This window comes from Aethalodelphis obliquidens, unplaced genomic scaffold, assembly GCF_003676395.1.
Source record: "Aethalodelphis obliquidens isolate GAN/ISIS:26980383/991018 unplaced genomic scaffold, ASM367639v1 scaffold5, whole genome shotgun sequence".
NCBI classification, from domain to species: domain Eukaryota; kingdom Metazoa; phylum Chordata; class Mammalia; order Artiodactyla; family Delphinidae; genus Aethalodelphis; species Aethalodelphis obliquidens.
In genome coordinates this window covers 24,444,257-24,463,175 of record NW_020837949.1, presented here as the reverse complement: position 1 = coordinate 24,463,175, position 18,919 = coordinate 24,444,257, and the positions used below count along the sequence as shown (strand labels likewise).

Here is an 18,919-nt window from a genome sequence, read left to right as displayed (position 1 = left end):
ATTTCTTCTTTGGAGAAATGTGTATTTAGGTCTTCTGCGTATTTTTTGATTGGGTTGTTTGTTTTTTTGTTGTTGAGTTGTATGACCTGTTTGTATAGTTTGAAAATTAAGGCCTTGTCAGTCACACTGTTTGCAAATATTTTCTCCCATTCGGTAGGTTGTCTTTTCATTTTGTTTATGGTTTCCTTTGATGTGCAAAAGCTTTTAAGTTTCATTAGGTCCCATTTGTTTGTCTGTTTTTGTTTTTGTGGGAAAGTGTTGGATATTTCTATTACCTTAACTGTGGTGATGGTATCAGTTCACTTATGTCCAAACTCAACAAATTGTACACATTAGGGCTTCCCTGGTGGCACAGTGGTTAAAAATCTGCCTGCCATTGCAGTGGACACAGGTTCAAGCCCTGGTCCAGGAAGATCCCACGTGCTGCAGAGCAACTAAGCCCATGTGCCACAACTACTGAGACTGCACTCTAGAGCCCGTAAGCCACAACTACTGAGCCCACGTGCCACAACTACTGAAGCCCGCGCACCTAGAGCTTGTGCTCTGCAACAAGAGAAGCCCCCACAATGAGAAGCCCCCGCTCGCCACAACTAGAGAAAGCTTGTGTGCAACAACGAAGACCCAATGCAGCCAAAAATAAATAAATAAATTTATTTTTAAAAAAATTTGTACACATTAAATACGTGCAATTCTTCATTTGTCAAGTATACCTCAATAAGGCTGTTCGTAAAATTTCCCTTATTTGTAATATATAGTAGCACAGAAACATTGATCCCTTTCCTCTAAACTTTGAGAAATCTCTGGAGCAAGCTTTTGCATGATCATGGTATCGGTTATCTATTGCTGTGTAACAAACCAGCCCAAAGCTCAGTGGCTTAAAACAACAAACATTCATCGTAGTCATGAATCATTACTGTACTTAACTACTTTTGAGTTGGTTTTGAATTCTATAGGCACAGTCTTCATGTATCTAGTAAAAAAAAGTAGTGGATTATTATGGGCTGAATTGTGCTCTCCCAAAGAAGATATGTGGTATACTCCAATAAAGATATGTTGGATACTAGCTAAGGAGACAAAAGACCTGTACTCTGAAAACTATAAGATGCTGATGAAAGAAATCAAAGAAGACAGAAACAGATAGAAAGCTATACCATGTTCTTGGACTGGAAGAATAAATACTGTCAAAATGACTATACTACCCAAGGCAATCTACAGATTCAATGACATCTCTATCAAATTACCAATGGCATTTTTCACAGAACTAGAACAAATAATATTAAAATTTGTATGAAGACACAAAAGACCCTGAATAGCCAAAGCAATCTTGAGAAAGAAAAAGAGAGCTGGAGGAATGAGGCTCCCTGACTTCAGACTATCCTACAAAGCTATAGTCATCAAAACAGTATGGTATTGGCACAAAAATAGAAATATAGATCAATGGAACAGGATAGAAAGCCCAGAAATAAACCCACACACCTCTGGTCAATTAATCTATGATAAAGGAGGCAAGAGTATACAATGGTGGAAAGACAGTCTCTTCAACAAATGGTGCTGGGAAAACTTGACAGCTACATGTAAGAAAATGAAATTAGATCATTCTTTAAGACCATACACAAAAATAAACTAAAAATGGATTAAAGACCTAAATGTGAGACCAGACACTATAAAACTCCTAGACGAAAACAAAGGCAGAACACTCTCTGACATAAATCGCAGCAGTATCTTTTCTGACCCATCTACCAGAGTAATGGAAATAAAAACAAAAATAAGCAAATGGGACCTAACTAAACTCAAAAGCTTTTGTACAGCAAAGGAAACCATAAATGAAATGAAAAGACAACCCACAGATTGGGAGAAAATATTTGCAAATGATGTGACCGAAAAAGGATTAGTCTCCAAAATTTACAAATAGCTCATTCAGCTTAATAACACCAAAACAAACAATGCAGTCAAAAAATGGGCAGAAGACCTAAATAGACATTTTTCCAAGGAAGACATACAGATGGCCAAGAGGCACACAAAAAGATGTTCAACATCGCTAATGCTGAATGATTAGAGAAATGCAAATCAAAACTACAATAAGATATAACCTCACACCAGTCAAAAAGGTTATCATCCAAAATCCACAAACTATAAATGCTGGAGATGATGTGGAGAGAAGGAAACTTTCCTACACTGTTGGTGGGAATGTAAATTGGTAGAGTCACTATGGAGAACAGTATGGAGGTTCCTTAAAAAACTAAAAAATAGAACTACCATATGACCCTGCAATCCCACTCCTGGGCTTATACCCAGAGAAGAATATGGTCCGAAAGGATACATGCACCCCAATGTTGATTGCAACACTGTTTACAATAGCCAAGACATGGAAGCAACCTAAATGTCCATTGACAGAGGAATGGATAAAGAAGATGCGGTACACATATATGATGGAATATTACTCAGCCGTAAAAAAGAATGAAATAATACCATTTGCAGCAACATGGATGGACCTAGAGATTGTCATACTAAGTGAAGTAAGTCAGACAGAGAAAGAGAAATATGATATGATATCACTTATATGTGGCATCTAAGAAGAAATGATACAAATGAACGTATTTACAAAACAGAAACAGACTCACAGACTTAGAGAACGAACTTATGGTTACCAGGGGGGAAGAGTGGGGGAAGGGATAGTTAGGGAGTTTGGGATTGTGGGATTGACATGTACGTACTTCTATATTTAAAAAGGATAACCAACAAGGACCTACTGTATAGCACAGGGAACTCTGCTCAATGTTACGCAGCAGCCTGGATGGGAGGGGAGTCTGCAGGAGAATGGATACATGTATATGTATGGCTCAGTCGTTTTGCTGTGCACCTGAAACTATCACAACATTGTTAATTGGCTAGACTCCAATATAAAATAAAAAGTTTAAAATATTCAAAAATCAATTAATTAATTAATTAATTTTCAAAAGAAGTTATGTTGGAGTCCTAGATCCAAGGTCCTAACTCCCAGTACCTAAGAATGTTATCTTATTTGGAGATAGGGCCTTTATGGAAGTTAAAGTTAAAATGAGGTCATTAGGGTTGGCCCTAATCCAACTTGATTGGTGTACTTATAAAAAAGGGGAAATTTGAACACAGAGACAGACAGGCCTAGAAGGAAGATGATATGAAGAGACACGCAGGCAGGGAAAAGATGACTATCTAGAAGGCTTTGGGAAAATCAAGAACTCACTGCTAAGTACATTTACTCACAGAAAGTTTCCTTTCTTGAGAAAAAAATGAGTGAGAAAATATCTACAATTTTGCAATAGATAAAGTTGTTCAACACTTCAAAGACCAATTTAAAACAATCACATCTTGCTACAGATCTCACCTCCATGAAATACCACCTCAACTTGACAAACTACCACTACATAAATTCCAATGGGCCTGATTTAGCCTTAAAACCTGCTGTGGGGCTCCCCTGGTGGCACAGTGGTTGAGAGTCCGCCTGCCGATGCAGGCGACACGGGTTCGTGCCCCGGTCCGGGAAGATCCCACATACCGCGGAGCAGCTGGGCCCGTGAGCCATGGCCGCTGAGCCTGCGCGTCTGGAGCCTGTGCTCCGCAACGGGAGAAGCCACAACAGTGAGACGCCCGCGTACAGAAAAAAAAAAAAAAAAACCTGCTGTGATTCAATGAAGGAAGTGTGAGAACCAAGTGGGATTATTTCAAGAATAAAGTAAAACATTTGCTATCAAAGGTAAATGGAGCTGAAATAGAATTCGCATTATAAAAAAAGTCAAAACAATTTTAAGAAGAAAAAATAAAATGCAATATTATTCAGCTTGTTACCATAATATTTTGAAACTTTATAACTGTCAGAGCAACGCTCATGACATTTCCTGGTCTGTTAACTGATAAGCATTTTATTACCTATGGGGAAAAAAAAGAAACAACTTTAAGCTCTTAACTATAAAATGCAGGCAAAAGAATGGCAGGATGAGTAGACAGGGAAGAGCAGGGCAGCAGGCTGGGGTGGGGACAGTTTCCCAGGGAGGCGAAGCATCATGTGCAAAGCCTCACAACAGAGATTTCTTGAGCCTGTGTTTGTATTTTACATAAATGGAATCATACAATAGGTTAAAAAAATGCAGGCAAGATATAAATCTTCTAGATATATAAAATATTTCAGCTAATTGAAGAGTCTATCCAAATTTCAGCTAGCTTTCCTCTGGGTCTGTTACACATAGGTCTGAACTTTCACAAAGACCTTGTAACAGGCTAACATTTCTTACAAACTTCAGGAAAAAAAAATTTTTTTTAGTACTAAATGTATGACCAGTGAAGAAATATAATGTGATTAAAATTTAATAGGCAAGGGGATTTTTACATTTAACTCATCAGTGGTACTACCTGTTGTATTAAAGAAAATCACCGATTCAGATTAAGAAGATACTTGGTTGCATTGGGGTTTATGTATTTGTCATCCGTTCTTTAATGGAGAAGTTTACTCAGTAAATTAATACGTTGGAACCATTTTTAGAAAACAGTATTTAACCCATTTAAAAGAGAAAAACTATTTTGAAAAATCTACGCATGCCCATTTCCATATAAATAAACGTGAACATTATGTAAAACTAATTATAAATCAATTTTTTAGCTGTTCATCAAAGCAGGTCCACAGAAATCTCTAACTGAAAAAATTCCAAGCAATTCCTTTTAGGCATTGTTTGAGCTATTACAGATGTCTGAAAATAACAAAACTAAATTTAAAATATTCATAATAATAAACAAGACAAAAAAGACAACCCTCGGGCTTCCCTGGTGGCGCAGTGGTTGAGAGTCCGCCTGCTGATGCAGGGGACACAGGTTCGTGCCCTGGTCTGGGAAAATCCCACATGCTGCAGAGTGGCTATGCCCGTGAGCCATGGCCACTGAGCCTGCGCATCTGGAGCCTGTGCTCCGCAACGGGAGAGGCCACAACAGTGAGAGGCCCGCGTACCGCAAAAAAAAAAAAAAAAGACAACCCTCAGAATGGGAAAAAATATTTGCAAATGAAGCAACTGATAAGCGATTCATCTCCAAAATATACAAATAGCTCATGAGCTCAATATCAAAAAAACAAACAACTCAATCCAAAAATGGGCAGAAGACCTAACTAGACATTTCTCCAAAGAAGTCACACAGATGGCCAACAGGCTCATGAAAAGATGCTCAACATCACTAATTATTAGAGAAATGCAAATCAAAACTACCATGAGGTATCACCTCACACCGGTCAGAATGGCCATCATCACAAAATCTACAAACAATAAAAGCTGGATAGGGTGTGGAGAAAAGGGGACCCTCTTGCACTGTTGGTGGGAATGTAAATTGATACAGTCATTATGGAGAACAGTATGGAGATTCCTTTGAAAACTAAAAGTAGAACTACCACGTGACCGAGCAATCCCACTACCGGGCATATACCCTGAGAAAACCATAATTCAAAAAGACACCTGCACCCCAATGTTCATTGCAGCACTATTTACAGTAGCCAGAACACGGAAGCAACCTGAATGTCCACTGACAGATGAATGGATAAAGAAGATGTAGTACATATATACAATGGAACATTACTCAGCTGTAAAAAGGAATGAAACTGGGTCATTTGTAGAGATGTGGATGGACCTAGAGACTGTGATACAGAGTGAAGTCAGAAAGAGAAAAACAAATATCGTATATTAACACATATATGTGGAATCTAGAAAAATGGTACAGATGAACCTATTTTCAGAGCAGAAATAGAGACTCATACGTAGAGAGCAAACGTATGGACACCATGGGGGGAAGGAGGGGGTGGGATGAATTGGGAGATTGGGATTGACATATATATACCACTATGTATAAAATAGATAACTAATGAGAACCTGCTGTATAGCACAGGGAACTCTCTACTCAGTGCTCTGTGGTGACCTAAATGGAAAGGAAATCCAAAAAGGAGGGGATATATGTATACATATAGCAGATTCACTTCACTGTACAGCAGAAACTAACACAACATTGTAAAGCAACTATACTCCAATTTTTTTAAAAAAAGCATTCCTGCCCACAATAAAAAAATATTCGGGACTTCCCTGGTGGCACAGTGGTTAAGACTCCACACTCCCAATGCAGGGGGCCCATGTTCGATCCCTGGTCAGGGAACAAGATCCTACATGTCACAACTAAGAGTTCACCTGCCACAACTAAGGAGCCAGCAAGCCGCAACTAGGAGCCTGCCTGCCACAACTAAGACCCGGCACAACCAAATAAATTAAATAAATATTTTTTAAAAATATTCATAATGAAGGCTTTTTACTAATTCCAACTGAGCTTTCCCCACTCTTCCTTCCAGAAGTGACTTTGTTCTGCAGCTTTGGATGGGACTGGACTGAGGGAACAGATGAGAATTATCCACTTTGAAAGTCAGATTTGGGAGATAAAGAATGAATAGGTAATTTATTTTTCAAAAAATGAACCAAGTATAAGACTGTTAGGAAGTATTAGGCAAAGAGACTCTTTTACATTCATCTAGAATTGTTGTTCTTATTCCCAAGGAGAATTTAAATATGATAAGATAGGCCATTTTTCCCACCTGGCTAGCTCCAAGGAGGTTGCCCCTCTCTGACAAATAACAGGGGAAATACCCAACACAGAACCCTTGCCTCTTATTATCTCGGTAGACAGTAACTTCTAGAGAGTGAGGATTAGTTCTTTCTCCTATTATTACTAACTACATCTTGCACAGTGCTGTGCACATCATAGGAATTCCTCAAAAGTTTGGTGAATTCCATTGAAAAACTAAGATTATTCACTAACCTTAGCTTCTTCAATGTCAAAGTATAAAGACAGAATCAGATAAGAGCACTGAATTCTAAATTAATTCAGTAAGAGTCATAAATTATGAAGTGCTTCCACCAATATATGGTTAAGTCAGGGGACCTACTTTTAAAATGACTTAGTTATTAAAAGACAAAAATAACACAAATGTCATAGAATTTTCAAAGGAGCTTTATCATTTGTATAACTTGCTAGAATTGGGGTTATCAAATTTAATATGAACAGCTTTCATCAAATTTGTCTTTAATGAATGCAGCTGTGAAATGGGCAAATCCAATATACTGCAAACAGCCCAACTCTTACTTCGTTCCACAGATATGATTTACCCTTAACAGCCAGAAGCATCACTTCAAATAGTTTGTGTTATGGCGGAATGGATTATGTCGTATTCATTCTACCTACAGGAAGGAAGCTAACATCCATAAGAGCAGCATTCAACTGTGCGTTACAAAGCACAGCCCAGCAGAACGTTTATAACATAAAATGTGAAGATATTTAAAACATAAACTTTGCAGGTTGTGGCAGACCAGAGCCTTCTCTCTTTCCACTAAAGGGATATATTTTTGATTCAAGTCTTTCAAATCCTAGGACCTGAGATCAGCTACAAAACTTACCCAGGACTGTGGAAAAATGTGTCAGCCTCTGCTTTGTACTCCTAAGACTCAACTCACCATCTCTATAAACATGTACATACACAAGCATGGACGTTTCTACAAAGAGCAAATTTATCATTCATTTAACGTGGAGGATGCATCTGCAATTGAGAATGTAATGGACATTCACATTTCTTCCTCCAGATAAATGTGTACTACGCAGTAAAGCTCCAGTTGAGAGGGCTATGAGTTCTAGTTCTCCTTTTTAATATTTCACTCCTGAGAAAATTCTCCATCACATATAAGCCATTTCTAAAATATTCGCAATCTAAGGAGGTTTCCAGATGTACCTGGAAAAATGAACAACTGCATACCAGTTTGACAGACAGTATACAAGAATTAGATCAGAGGGTAAAAGTCACAGCATTCCAATGCAAAGAGGTTTCAAGGTCATTCAGACGTCCAAGTTCAAATCTCAGTTCTGAAAAAAAAAACTAGCTGCCTGATCTTAAACAACTTAATCTTGCGAAACCTCGTTTCCCTCATGTGAAAAGTGGGGATAAAAATAGCACTGCTGTGGGAGTTGAAGTTTACACACACACCACACATGCCACGTCTCCAGCACAATCCCATGATCAGGCACTGCATGATATGTAGCTGTACATGCATAATACCACGTGGACACTCTATAGCTGTCCCTACGTCCTACTTCCCACATTAAACAGGCATTATCTGCTCATGTTCTCTCCTCCTTTCTGCATTATGGACCATTACAGGCAGAAGCTGTGTCGTATTCAATTCTGTAACTGCAGGATTTGACACACACCTGGCATATTGTGTAAACCAGTCAACTGCTACTTACGTTTGGCGAGAGCAGCTGGCTCCTCATATATGTTAACATATTTTATCAAGTAAGTCAAATGAAAAATGAAGTGCTCATTCTTAACCTATTAAACTTTCTCCCTCTGTTTTTGTTAAATTTACATAGGTAGACCCTTATTTAGCTGTAACAATCAGCTGCTGATTTTCTATTTAAAATGTGAAACTTGAAGTTCCCCCATTGTTTCACCATCGTGGGGTTCATCTGGGTACCATTCCAAAAATTTAATTTGCTTTGTTATTAAAAAAAAAATACTAGCCCAGCCCCGTCCACCTTGATGTGGCTGGAGGCGCGCAGGGCCTGGGACACCACAGACCTGGGACCCAGAGCAGCTCAGAGGCAGTGAATAACAGCTCTTCAAGTCTGCAATAAAAAATGGCCTCCAATAAAACTACATTGCAAAAAACGGGAAAGAAACAGAATGCAAAGAGTAAAAAAGTCGAAGAGGCAGAACCTGAAGAAATTGTGATAGAAAAAGTACTGGACCGACGTGTAGTGAATGGGAAGGTGGAGTGTTTCCTGAAGTGGAAGGGATTTACAGATGCAGACAATACTTGGGAACCCAAAGAAAATTGAGATTGTCCAGAGTTGACTGAAGCATTTCTTAATTCTCAAAACGCTGGTAAAGAAAAAGATGGAACAAAAAGAAAATCTTTACCTGACAGTGAATCTGATGATAGCAAATCAAAGAAGAAAAGAGAGCTGCTGATAAACCGAGAGGTTTAGCCAGAGGTCTTGACCCAGAGCGATAACTGGTGCCACAGACAGCAGTGGAGAATTCATGTTTCTCAGGAAATGGAAAGATTCAGATGAGGCGGACTTGGTGATGGCAAAGGAGGCAAATATGAAGTGTCCTCAAATTGTAATTGCTTTTTACGAAAAGAGACTAACTTGGCATTCTTGTCCAGAAGATGAAGCTCAATAATTGTCTGCATTGCTTTTTATATATTTTTTTTATCAAAAATCTGGGTCTTGATTTTTTTGATTTATTAGTGTGAAGAAATAACTACATTCTAATGAAAATCAAATTTGACATGTTTGTTTTGAAGTAGTATTGGGGAAGTTGTTGGGTTTGGGGGTTTTGGGGGGGGTTTTGTTTTTTTTTGCATCTGTACCACTGGTTACTTTGAACAAATAAAAGCTTTCTGTAGTTGCTTCCTTTAGCAGAAAAGAACATTTGATACCACGGTATATTATTTCCTCTGCATTAGAGAACAGCTTTTCTAAATGTTGGGGAAAATCTCCATAGTCATTACTCAATCAGAATTCAGAATTTGCATTTAACTCATATATGTCTAAGCACCTTTCTGGGTTTTTTGTATGTGTATACATAAAATACATATGTAAATGGTTTGGGGGATTTTTGGTTATTGTCTAAATACATTTACCAAAACAAAAACAGCCTTTCACAGCCATGGATAAGCCCATGTTTCTGGGATTCTATCATTTTAAGCAATATAAGAAATCACGTTCAACTTAAATTGAAAATTTAAGTCTTAACCTTTCAAATTAAATAATTTTGTAATTAATTAGGCAAATTAATGTAAGTAATTTAAATTGGATTTTTTTTTTTTTTCCGGTACATGGGCCTCTCACTGTTGTGGCCTCTCCCGTTGCGGAGCACAGGCTCCAGACGCGCAGGCTCAGCGGCCATGGCTCACGGGCCCAGCCGCTCCACGGCATGTGGGATCTTCCCGGACCGGGGCACGAACCCGTGTCGCCTGCATCGGCAGGCGGACTCTCAACCACTGCGCCACCAGGGAAGCCCTAAATTGGATAATTTTTTAAAGCAGCCCTATCAGAATTTGCATCCATATCTACCGTCATATAAATGCAGTTTTATATGCAAAACCCCTGAAAGGAAAATGTTATCACTGTCAACAAATGACACCCAAATGAAAAAACGAGAAAAATTCTGGTATGTTTTAATTAGCCAAGCAAGACTTAGTTAAATGGACATTTAAAGCTTCCTTTTGGCAAACCATTCCTTTATAAGAAGTTGAAATCCCTGTGCTGTATTTACTGAAAGACTGTGATACATGGAATGTCTCAGACTTGTTAATGGAAACCTAATCAGATGGTTAGAGACGTTGGCAATTTAGGATCTGCAGGAATAAATGAGTGAACAAACTTTTCTAATCTAAACTTGACCTGCATGTTTTTTCAAACTTTACCGCAACCCATTCCTTACACGTAGGCTCAATCTTCTCCGTATTTTGGGTTACTGGTTCAGCAGAAGCCAGGAAAAACCATAACTTTGTAGTAATCAGAATGTTATTCAACTGTATATTGTTTACTTTATGGTAAATAGTGGTGAACAGTGGTCAATAAATAGTTTTATATTCAAAAAAAAGATACTAATAGAATTGTAGGTCTTGAACACAGGTGAGTTTCTTTTTGTGATTCAAAATGAAACAACCTTTCTGGGTAAAAACTTAAATAGCTGATTTCTGCCTAGTGGAAAGATTCCCTGTTTACAGTTCTTTGCTAAAAAGGAAAGAAATGAAAATATTTTTGCCAGATTGTAAGCCCATAGGTAAGTTACAGATTAGAGTTTGCACTAATTGCTCAAGCTCATTTCTTTTTCAAAAAGGAGATCCTAATTTTTAACAACTTGACAAGATTACAGCAACCTATTTGGCACAACTCAGATTATTTTCATATTTCCTCTTTTTCTTGCTCCAACTGGTGGCCAATCTCAGTCAGAAGTCTAAGCAGCACCTCCAGTCTCCTCTCCACAAAGAGTGCCAGAAACAAGTAGCACAGAAGAGGTACCACCACCCTTAATTTGAACCTTTGTGATACCCTCAGTCCACAACTGCAAAGCTCTTCTTCGATTTACCTTTTCCAAACAAATGAACCATGTAATCTAATTCCACCCCACCCCCCCCAACCTCACATCCATTCTCCTTTTGATACATTTTTCTCTTTGTTTTTTATTTGTTTGTTTGTTTTTAATACAATGAGGCCCATATACCCAGAGTCATCCCTCAGTATCCGTGGGGAATTTGTTCCAGGACCTCTGTGGATACCAAAATCCGTGGGTGCTCAAGTCCCTTATATAAATGGCATAGTACAGTCAGCCCTCCATATTCCTGGGTTCTGCATCTGCGGATTCAACCAAACGAATTGAATTGTTGTTGGTTGAACCGCCCGATGCAGAAGCAGTGGGGGCAGAGGGTCCACTGCTTTTCCTACTCACTGGATCTAGCAGAGCATCAAATAAGTAAGCAACCTGCGGAACCTTTATGTTCCCTGCAGGGAGCCCCAAACCTGTGTTTTCACAAGCCCTCCAGGTGGTCCTGACATGCGCCCAAGGTTGGAAACCTCTGCTCCAGCCTTTCAGGATGGGGCCCAGACTGGCAAATATTTTTCATGACTTTTTGTTCTTATAAACATACTGAAGATCCCCAATCATCTGACTGTTCCCAGGGCCAGGATTTGAGTGACTTAATGTTTAAGTACAATTCTGATAGAAGTCACAACATTTCCATTTCATAATAACTAATGTTTGGGTGAATAAAGTCTTTGTCTCTTGGAATTTGAACTACCTCACTACAGATTTTTAAATTTTATTTGTATCACACACATCCACACGCAACCAAGGCAATTTGAAGGAGAAACCCAAAGGAAAAAAGGCAAAACATCTGTCTTTAGTGGGGAAAGCATTGCAGAGGGTCCAAAAGCCCTACCTACCTGAAACCCAACTCTCAGCTCACTCTCTCTAACAATGAGAAAATCGGAATGGAGAATATGGACAGTTCAGGGCAAGTAGCAGTAACATATATGTTGTTAACCACATATATGTTGTTACATATATCAACATATATGTTGATAACAAAAACAACATTTATTTTGTCCTTACTGACATAGGCACTTTGTCAAATGAGCCACGTGTATTATTTAATCCTCACAACAACTTTTCCCATTTCACAGATAAGGAAACTGAGGCACAGAGATGTTAAGCAACCTGCCCAAGGTCTTAGAGATCTTAAGTGGCAGAGCTGGGACCCCACCATCTAGGTTTCTCTGACTTCAAGCTCCATAAACTCTTAACAACTTTGCTGTGCTGACTTCCAGCCCATCAGCCCAGATTTGGTGGACAATGGGAAAATAACTTGATGGTGCGTTATCTAGAAACCTCTCCCGTGGACTGGACACTGCAGTTTGGATGCCTAGTCTGTCTCACAGACCTACTGAGGGGCTCATTTTCCTCCTTCCCCACGAGAAAGACTACAAAGTGTAACCTGAGTACATCAGGCCTTGAGGCAAACTCTACCATTCACTGTAACTCACAATAGTCACATCAACATGGTACCATCTTGAATATCAGAAAGGACATAGTATGAGCAAACTGCCTGATAATCAAGTCTAAATAGACTTATTGGTTGAGAAATAATCCTGGCATATATTCTTCAAGCAATATTTACTCACTGCAGAACAATGAATTTAAGTTTCAGCTTTGGAATCCGTTGCTTGTTTTAAATGTACCAGAGCGTCTTGAGATAATTACCAACCCCTCCTCAGCGCTCCCCACTGCAAGTGCTTCAACACCATTATCTTGCCTCATCTACACACTGAATCTCTGTAGCTCATGGAAAGCCTGTGTCAGAGTAGATCGACTGAGGCACTGTGCAGAAGTTCGTGGAAAAAAGACAGAAGTCCTTAACTTTAGGCTCTTTCCATCAGAAGTAAGAAAGAGGGCAGACCTTAAAGTGGCTGGCAAAGTCAAGTGACCTTTATAAACACGCTACACAAGATCCCACAGACGCCAGCCCACAACTGGGACAGCTGGCCACTCGCGCTGTTAGAGCAGGTTCCCTCCCAGGTCCACAGAGAAACGTCCAGATGCTCTCTAGGCTGCCCCCACTCTGCTTGAATCTTGAGGGCAAAATACTCCTAGTATACTTCCTTTATACATACTTCCTCTCTGGTAGAGTCACAGTTTGCCAACAACAAAGGTACAACTAATTTATGTACACACCGAAATACATTTCATTGCTCATACAAATTCAATATTCAATCAAGACAGTATAGTAGTAATCTTACTCTATTTCCAGTTTTCTCAGTCTGCACTAATGACATTTTGGACCAGATAATTCTTTGCTGTGAAGGGCTGTCCTGTGCATGGTAGGTTTAGCAGCATCCCTGGCCTCTACTCACTAGATGCCAATAGCAAACCCTTTCCCCAAGTTGTAACAACCAAAAAATATCTCTGGGAGAGCAGATCACCCCTAGCTAAGAATCACTGCTCTATTTGCTCAATTTGTCCCATTTGTCTCTAAAAGGCAAAAGTAATACTTCTGTACTACAATGCAACTGTTTTAAAAGATATTTCGTATACCCTGTGACTGTCAGTCTCTGTGATTCTCTGATGATTATTCAGACATCCAGGTGGCCTGCCTTTCTTATTCTGGCATTGTTACTGTATTAAAATTCCCTTGGCTCAAGTGCCAGACCCTGCCTGGTTTCCATCTCTCCACCTTCCTTTTCTGACAACCTGAGACCCCTGAATTCCACCCAGCTTTAGACATGCCTCCAACTTTGTCTCTCAAGGACTGATCTTTTTTTTTTTTCTGAGTTATATAATAATATATTTATTGAGTATATACAGTGCACCAAGGACGGGTTTTTTTGTTTTGTTTTACATCTTTATTGGAGTATAATTGCTTTACAATGGTACGTTAGTTTCTGCTTTATAACAAAGTGAATCAGTTATGCATATAGATATGTCCCCATATCTCTTCCATCTTGCGTCTCCCTCCCTCCCACCCTCCCTATCCCACCCCTCTAGGTGGTCACACAGCACCGAGCTGATCTCCCTGTGCTATGCGGCTGCTTCCCACTAGCTCTCTACCTTACGTTTGGTAGTGTAGACATGTTCAAGGACTGATCTTGATTTGGCAAGGAGGGATACTAGCCTAATGTTCTCATAATCAATTTCCTGTTACTCCCACTATCTGTCATTAAACCACATCCTGGCGATCCAGTTTTGAAAACCAGGTATGTGCCTTGAACTGGGAACAAAGTCCCCACTCACCATTCAATGTTGATAATTCAAGTTGTGTCTTATACTTTTATAATTGGTCTCATGATGCCACGATCCTCTAGAACCAGGACCCTAAATTATTCTTGCAGTCCTGCCTCAGAATTTGTGACTATCTGTATGCTCATGGAATCGTTGGCCCAATATTATTTTGTCTGCTCCTTGGAATTTCAAACATCACCTGCTTTGATGTTGGCCATCACTGAGCTTCTACGACAATCAACACATGCTCATTTGACCTTGTTACACCTACAAGATGCCAATGACTGTACTAGGCTGCTACCATCCACGATTTCATCAGCTCTCTGGACACAATCCTCAGTCTGTCAGTCTCGTTCTGTAACCCTGTTGCCCCCTCCCCAGTGCCCATCCCACCCACGCAATTGCGGGGGGTGTCCAGATCCAAGTCTTTGCTCATGAGATGGTTGTTACCCTAGCTAGGCTATGGCACTCAGACCAAGACTGGATACTGGAATTAATATTTGATTAGCTCTTCTAGGTAGTTCACTCAATTTTACTTAAACCTTAAGCCAGAATATTGCTTTTCCAGTTACATCATCCAGAAAGGGGTGGAGCTTAGATAACGAACAGAAACAGGATCTCCAGTGCTCCCTCACAATGAACGTTACATTTGGGTACATAATCCTTTTTTTTTTTTTTGGTGGGGGTGGGGTACGCGGGCCTCTCACTGTTGTGGCCTCTCCTGTTGCAGAGCACAGGCTCCAGACGCGCAGGCTCAGCGGCCATGGCTCACGGGTCCAGCCGCTCCGCGGCATGTGGGATCTTCCCGGACCGGGGCACGAACCCGTGTCCCCTGCATCGGCAGGCGGACTCTCAACCACTGCGCCACCAGGGAAGCCCCATAATCCTTTTTACTCCCACATATTTCCTCGGGAAAGGAAAGCCTTTTGCAATTCTCCCTCCAATCAAAATGCTTAATTGCCTCAATTTCTTTACCTCATCTCCCACCTTCTTCATAACTACAGGAAGTATAAAATGTAAGCACAAATAACTCAGAAAGAAATGAGAAACAAAAATAAAAAGACTTTAAAAGTGTCGAAATCCTCCCAGTAATTAATTTTCACTTAAATATCTTCAGGGACTAAAAGTCTGCTCATTATGAAGGGAAACTTAATGGGTCACTCCTTCCAATCTTCTGCCTTTATGGAGAGAGGCGTCCAAACCATTCAAGTCAGGCGTTGACCCTGGCTAGGCAATAGCACTACCCACAGTTAAAAATTATGTTTTTATGAGCTTCACAAAAACAAGACCCATTAGAGTGCAGCAAATACTTTCAGAACTTCCCAGTAGCTGGGCCAGAATCCTCAATACTACTCGGCTTGTTCTACCAGCCCGCGGCAAGCTAGTGCATGGACTAGGGAAACACACAAGCTAAATGAAGGCACTATGACAGCAAGAAAGATAAGTCTCAGTGACACAAGCCTATTTACACATAAAGCCAATTGCTCCCAGTGACAAGCAGTGTTTTTCAAATTGCAGATCATAACCCAAAGCACTGGAAAGAATGACCTATTAAGGCTCTCTCCCCAGTGAATGCACTGAAATTAACTAATAGGTCTTGACTGCAATTTTTTTCTTTTTAGGAACGGAATAGAAAATTTCAGAATGCATTACAAGCAAATAGTAACGGTAAAAATGTTTCATGAAACTTTTTTCATAGATAGATGATAGATAGGTAGATAGACAGACAGATAGACAGATAGATAGATAGAGACAGAAGTTCAACAGCTATTTACTGAGCACCTACAATGCACCAAGTGCTTTTCTAGACAGATACACCAATGACTAAAACAGATAAAAATTCTTGTGATGCTTATACATACCATTTTAAATAGAAATGTAAAATGGATTTCTTAGTGTAAGTCATAGACTTTTTTTAAGTTTGAAAGACACTATTTATAATACAGAGGTACCCAAGCATCCTCCCTACCACTCCATCAAGACAGACCCACCCAGTAATTGCCCAGCCACTCTGGGAAGCCCCAGACAGGAATGAAGTGGAAGGAATAGCCCAAATCATCCCCCCTCCCCGCTTGCAAACCCGCCTTCAAGGTCAAGCCTGTCTTCTTGAAGCCATTCTCTGTTTGCTCTGTTTTGCATCTTCCCCTTTAATTTTGTTTCTTTCCCACAGTTCTGATAAGATAAGCCTCTTGAAAGGGAATGAAAACAGCTAAATGAACCAGTTCTCAGTGGATATCCCCTAGAAGTGTAACAGGTGGAGAAGTTCTGTTTATATTTTTATTAAATATTAACTACTAGTAACAGGCAAAGCATCGAAATTGTGATAGCAGATTCTCTTTAACCCATTAAACAACATATCTACATACATTCTCCCTAAATTTCTTCAGAAACACCCTAATAGGTATTAACTAGGGTCCAATCTGATACTTCTCAACATAATGATTTGCTTATTTAATCTGAAGCCGCCGTAGCTCACACTTAGTGGTTCTCCAGGATGAGCCCAACGTTGTGCTATGTGCCTCGTCTTTCATCTTCACAATGATCCGGTGAGGGCAGAATTATTATCTGCCTTCTGTAAGAGAAGATGTTAAAGCTTCTAGAAGTTAAGTAATTTGTCCAGGATCATTCAGCTAGTAAGTGGCAGAGCTAAAATTTTAACAAATGCCATATAGCTCCACAAAATGACTGACTGTATATCCATTAAGGGCAGAAGGTTTATTATGTATGAAAAAAATATAAACTCTGCTCAGAAAACTTACTCTACAAGCCTCTGCTTCCCCTGACTTGCTCTTAATCATTCTTTACTATTTTCATAATCATTAATAAAGTCTATAAATAAACAAACCATTAGGTTTAGAACTGAAGTGTCAGCACAAGTACTTTTTCCTTCCTTCAGTGCAGTAGGTTTAAATATGTGGTTGCTCAAAATATTGTGACATTTCTCGCACTAACCCCTTTTAATCGCCATAAGGATAGTGGGAGGATAAGAGGACAGACTCTGGGTCCAGAATGTGTGGTCTCAACTACCAGCCCCACAATTTATATGAAGCTTATATACAGCTGTATAGCCTTGGGAAAACCGTGCCTCAGTTCCCTCATCTGTAAAATGAAAATAATAATAGTATTTACCTAGGAGGTTATTTTGAGGGTTAAATGAGATACCATAAGCAATGCACTTAGAACAGTGTGGACACTGAATAAACGCTATGTATTTGTTATCCTTACGATTATTACTTCCTAAGAAGCACTAGCTCATCTCATTCTACTAAGCATTAACGTCTTGGAGTTTATCAAGAAAAAACTAACTGATTCACTTTGTTATAAAGCAGAAGCTAACACACCATTGTAAAGCAATTGTACTCCAATAAAGATGTTAAAAAAAATCCCAACAGGAATAAAAACAAAAAGAAAGAATGTGTATTTTGTTTTTGAGTGACGTGTATATTGTTTTTGAGTGAAGTATTATATAAACGTCAATTAGATCCAGCTGGTTGGTGGTGGAGTTCAGTTCTGTATCCTTGTTGATTTTCTGCCTACTACTATCAATTACTGAGAGTGGAATATTAAAGTCTTTGATTATAATTGTGAAAAAAAAAAGAGCAAGTTCTGGGTGGTGGGGAAAAGAAATCAATCATTAAACTTGAAACTCTGTCAAGACAGAGAATTATGTCTGTTCCATCATCTGTCCCTTCATTCCCCAGTTGCTTGAGTTGCTGAAAGGTGCACAGTAAATGCTATTGTCTAATTTATGCTGTTTTTGGAAAGCATTACACTTCATAACTTATTTGAAAAGGAACCATTTTGTTTTAATGCTGATATATGAGATCTCTTCGCTTTGCAAAACACAACCAACATGTTTATTTACTGAACAAAGGTCAGTACCATAAGTTTGTATGAAAAGAGAAATCATAACCATTGTCAAAAGAAGATTCAAACCAATTTTGCAGCAAAGGTCTATATGTTGTTTTTAACAACTGTCTCAAATGTTGGTCAAATGAAAAGGTCAAGTGTACATCAATATAAAAGAATATAAAGGTCCTCACTATCCCTTAGCCTGTTCTCTTAGTGAGGCAAAAACACATTTAAAGTGCATCTCCTCATAATCAATTTCTTTACTTACAAATGTCATTCTGAATGGACATTTTACAGCTGATTAATTTTTGTCCCTTTTTCTCACATGCAAATACAAGACCAAAATGCATACTTCTGGTAGATTTCCTTCCTGCTGATTCAAGTGCTGATTTCCTACAGATCTGCTATCTATAGCCCTGGCAGAAAAATGATCTTTCAGTCTATGCTGCCATGTTGCTTAAATATATTCATCTCTTCTCTTCCAAAATATTTAAGGTAAGTGAACAACTAAACATCTGATTGTAGAAGGTAGATAACATTGTCATTGCCTTCGTCAAAAAGTCAACATATTAAATATGCTGCACATACAAATGTACTCAGTTAACATTTTAATTAAGGATAACAAACAATAATTAAACAGATGACATTTTAATTAATTTTCTCAACTGTAAATAGCCTGATGGAAATTATTGTTAAATCTAATTTAAATATGTCTCCTTGCAAAAACAGTGA

At 39.1% G+C, this 18,919-nt stretch overlaps 1 pseudogene; it reads left to right on the top strand.

The window, feature by feature from the left end:
- Positions 1 to 8,599: 8,599 nt before the first annotated feature.
- Positions 8,600 to 9,331, top strand: LOC113618146 (chromobox protein homolog 3 pseudogene; annotated as a pseudogene).
- Positions 9,332 to 18,919: the final 9,588 nt, after the last annotated feature.